The sequence below is a fragment of the Podarcis liolepis genome, assembly GCF_965112155.1.
Source record: "Podarcis liolepis genome assembly, chromosome: W".
Taxonomy (NCBI): Eukaryota; Metazoa; Chordata; class Lepidosauria; order Squamata; family Lacertidae; genus Podarcis; species Podarcis liolepis.
In genome coordinates, this window is record NC_139568.1 from 12286397 (window position 1) to 12291533 (window position 5137).

A 5137-nucleotide genomic window follows, 5' to 3' on the forward strand; every position below is an offset into this window, starting at 1 on the left:
ATAATAATAATAATAATAATAATAATAATAATAATAATTTATTATTTATACCCCGCCCATCTGGCTGGGTTTCCCCAGCCACTCTGGGCGGCTTCCAAAAGAATATTAAAATACCATGATAAATCAAACATTAAAAGCTTCCCTAAACAGGGCTGCCTTCAGATGTCTTCTAAAAGTCTGGTAGTTGTTGTTCTCTTTGACATCTGGTGGGAGGGTGTTCCACAGGGAGGGCGCCACTACCGAGAAGGCCCTCTGCCTGGTTCCCTGTAACTTGGCTTCTCGCAGTGAGGGAACCGCCAGAAGGCCCTCGGTGCTGGACCTCAGTGTCCGGGTAGAACGATGGAGGTGGAGACGCTCCTTCAGGTATACTGGACCGAGGCCGTTTAGGGCTTTAAAGGTCAGCACCAACACTTTGAATTGTGCTCGGAAACGTACTGGGAGCCAATGTAGGTCTTTCAAGACCGGTGTTATATGGTCTCGGCAGCCGCTCACAGTCACCAGTCTGGGTGCCGCGTTCTGGATTAGTTGTAGTTTCCGGGTCACCTTCAAAGGTAGCCCCATGTAGAGCGCATTGCAGTAGTCCAAGCGGGAGATAACCAGAGCATGCACCACTCTGGCGAGGCAGTCTGCGGGCAGATAGGGTCTCAGCCTACGTACCAGATGGAGCTGATACACAGCTGGTTCAGGGTTTGAACATCAAGCCCTGTAAGTTTCACATGAAATGTGTATCATGTGCAGAGAACAAGGTGAAGGTTGCTCCAAAAGGCAAGGAGTCTAGCAGGCAGGCTTCCAAACCCTACCAGCTAGTCCACGCAGACCTGGTTGGTCCACTTGCGCCCTCTTTGGGTGGAGCAAGGTACTTCATGGTTCTAATTGATTCTTTTTCCAGGTACATTCATGTGTTTATGCTCGAGCAGAAATCGCAAGCGTTTCCTAGGTTCAAGGCATTCTGTGCTTGGTTGGAGAATGCTCACAGTAAACGTATCGGCTGTCTCTTTCCTGATCGGGGCGGGGAGTTCACTTCTCAGCAGTTTGAAGCTTTCCTGACTGAGAAGGGAATCCAGCATGACCTCTCAACGCCTAGATCGCCATGGATGAATGGACTTGCTGAGCGAGTAAACCAAACTTTGCTTCAAGGCCTAAAAACCTTGTTGCATGATGCCAATCTCCCTGAGAAGTTTTGGGGGGAGGCTTTGTCCACGTTCGTTTATTCCTATAACAGGAGACTGTCATCACCTATTGGTTGTACTCCCTATGAGAAGATGTTTGGTAAGAAACCTTATGTCAAGCACATGAGAATCTTTGGTTCTGACATGTGGGTAAACACCCCACAGAGCAACAAGCGTGGGAAGCGTGGGGCACATGGTTTGTTCATGGGGTACAAAAAAGGTTCATACAGGGTATGGATGACTGACTCTAAGTCCATTAAGTTCACAAAGAGTGTTGAGTACAATCCTAAGTGGGGGGGGAAATGTGGGAATTTTCCAGAGTTACCCGGAGGAAGATGAAGATGATGTGAAAAAAGCAGATAATGTTGAGGTAAAAGAGGAAGCTGAGGATGATGATGATGATCAGAGTTCGGATTCCAGCTCAGTGGGCAGCGCTGCTGCTGGTGTCAGCGACAGTGATGACTCAGCAGACTACAAGAGCGCAAAGGCCTCAGTCAGACCATCTGATGCGTCTGACAATGAACTGGAAGAACCACTGTTCACCATTGGTCACTTTTCTCCTAAGAAGGAGGAGATGAGTGAAGAAGACTTGCGTATAGTACACAGATCTGAAAGGGCCACCAAAGGCAAGCCTCCAAAGAGATTTGCTGATGAGTTTGCTAAGACGGCAACTGCTGTTCTTAGTAGCTGAGAGAAGGTGTGGGAACCTTCAAGCTTCAAAGAGGTTCAGGAGTTAACCGCTAAAGATGCTGAGCCTTGGCTTAATGCCATGAAGGCTGAAGTTGATTCCTTGAATAGGAACCAAACTTGGGAGCTGGTACCGGTAGTCCCAGGAATGAGACTGGTTGGCAGCAAATGGGTCTTCAAGGCCAAGACAGACCAGAATGGCAAGGTAGTCAGACACAAAGCCAGATTGGTTGCCAGAGGTTTTTCACAGGTACCAGGACAGGATTACCATGAGACCTACTCACCCACCGTCAAGTATGAGAGCATTCGGCTGATGCTCAAGATTGCTGCAGAGGAGAAACTGCATGTTTCCCATCATGACATTAATACAGCTCTTTTGTACGGGGTTTTGGGGGAGGAGCTGTTTATGCTTCCACCTGATGGAATGCAGATACAGAAGGGAATGGTCTGTAAACTGCGGAAATCCTTATATGGTCTCAAGCAGAGTGCCAGGTGTTGGAACACAAAACTCACTGAGACGTTGCTTTCTCTAGGTTTTCACCAGGGCAAAGCTGGTCCATGTGTGTTTGTCAAGGAGGAGGGGCAAAACAAACTGTATTGTTTATGTTTTGTTGATGATCTTCTGATGTTTTGGAAGAATCAGGCTTTTTACCAAAGCACCCTAGCTCAGCTGAAGGAGTACTTTGACATGAAGGATCTTGGTGAGGTATCCAACTATCTTTCTCTGCAGGTGGAGACGGACCAAGCAGGTAATTTTCTGGTACACCAAACACAGAAAATTGCTGATGTATTAACCAGGTTGAATTTGGTTGATGCAAACCCAGCAGACACACCGATGGTGACAGGTTACCAGGTAGATAGTACTGCTGAAGCGTTTTCTGACACTACGCTGTACAGATGCATTCTCGGCAAGCTGAATTTCATTGCTAGATGTTCAAGACCTGACATAGCTGTAAGCACTAACCTGCTTAGCAGACATGCCAACAATCCTACTGTTCAGGATTGGAAAGCTCTGAAGCGCATAGCCCGCTATTTGAAAGGGACTTTGCACTACAGGCTGAGGTTCACCAGTCAGAAGACTGGAGGTCTTGAAATCTTTGCAGATGCTAGTTTTGGAAGTGACACCACGGATGGTACAAGCACTTCTGGAGTATGCTACATGTACAACCACTGTCTGTTTGACTGGCTGTGCAGGAAGCAGACGACAGTAAGCCTAAGTTCCTGTGAAGCAGAACTCAATGCTCTGTCATTTTCACTCATGGATTGTGAATGGTTGATGCAACTGTTTAAGGACATCAGAGTTTCTGTGAAATGTCCTGTACAAGTGTATCAAGACAATAGATCGTGTTTGGCTTTGCTGAACTCAGAGAGCTGCAAGCAAAGAACCAAGTACTTGCAGATTAAGCTACATCGTGCTAGAGAGTGTATTCAGAAAGGACTCATTCAGGTGTCCTACATGCCAGGAAATGAAATTCCTGCTGATCTGTTGTCTAAGGTTGTTAACAGAGAACAACTTAAGGTTTATGTACAGAGGTTGCAATTGGGTTGAACCACAAGTACTACACGTTACACGGAAAGGGGGAGGATGTTAGGATATTTCCGTTCCACCTTAAGAAGGGAGCAGGTTGTTGTGTCACAGCCTGCGTATTTCCTGTTCACAGGATGTTTCTGTTTTGTCTATAGCTGTTGTTTTCTCTCTCCGTGCTGGAGACATCAAAGCAGGCAGTCATGTTTTCTTTGTTCTGGCCAACGCTGAATAAAGTTGTAAATAATGCTCTCCTGAGTGCATCTTTCGCTGTGCAAACTCTGCTGAAAGAACGTGCACCAGCCTTGGAATGTGGCATGTTATTTCTGAGGCTCGTGTCCCTGTATCTACGGGAGATCGATGGATCGTCCGGAGACGGCATGGGGACATGATGGCCTTTGTCTCCCTGGCAGTATCCAAACAGTCAGATGCCCCCTCTGACCCAGAAGTACTGGGTCCAGCTAGTGTGTCATTGTCATCAGAAGACTCCCCCTCTGATTTACTGCGTCTTCTAAACTTAACTGGACTGGCTTTGGGAGGTGTGGGTGCACTCCTAGGCTCTTGCTTCACAGCCTTTGGAGAGGCCCTTTCCTGCTCCTGGTCAGGGACCTGATCCTGAGCAGGTTCAGTTACTAACTCTCCCTCCTCAGCAGTCAACCAAACTCTCTGAGAGAACGTCAGGATTCCCATGGATGTGTGTCCACCCGTTTTGCTCACAGAACTCAGCACTCCTGCTGACTAGAACCCTTGACTGATTGCCCCCTGGATAGGCAAATCTCTACCCCTTTGTCCCTGGCTCATACCCACAAAAGATCATTTTCCGGGACCTGGGGCCACCCTTCCTGCATTGGGGCTTTGACACAAGAACCCACGCCTCACACCCAAACACACGGAAGAAATGTACATTTGGCTGCTTGGTTGGCCTTTGAGCTGATGCCAACAACTGGGCTCAACATCTGGTTCTGCCCTGACTGGGATTGGCGAACTGGAGCACTTCCAGAGACCTTCCACTTCTGGAAAGCAGGTCTAAGTGCACTGGACCCACAACTGTCTGTTGTGAGCACCAAACACAGCAGAGTATAAACAACATGGAAGAAAGCTGTGAAGCATAACTTCTTTATTTTCTAATAGCTACTGTAAATATTGCACCCTGAAGGTCCCCCTCATTGTGGGGACCTTACGTTTCTGGAAGTCCCGGAGGGTGAATGGGGCTGGCTTGAGTTTGGGACCCCCGTTAGGGCACAGCTCCCTTAAGGTCCATGCCAAGGTTATGGATAGAGTTGAACCCGTGTCAAACTCCATTCGGCACGGGGCCCCATCTATCTGTACCTCTATGTAAATTTTCTCTGTGTTGGAATGGGGCAACTGGTATACCTGGCAGTCCGTGATCTCCATCGAGTTGCCTTGGTGCGTTGGGCCCCGGGACCTGGGGCTCTTGGGTCAGTCATCTGATGCCTGGCATCGGGCGGGCCGAGCCTGACACACATGGGCGATGTGTCCCGATTTTCTGCACTGCCTGCACTCTGCATTGCGGAAACGGCAGGTCCTCCTCTCGTTGCTCTCCCCTCAGCTTGCGCAGTTCCCTCCTTCTGGCCCAGGCAGCTGTGGTGTGTGGGCTGCTTGAGTGTGCCGCTGCACTCAGTGCACCTCCTCCCTGTCGGATTCTGAGTCGTTGGTGAGGTCTTCGTGGTGGATCCTCGGTTGGGACGGCAGGCTCGGCTGTGCCTCTTGTGCCAACCTCTTGTGGGCTTCGGTT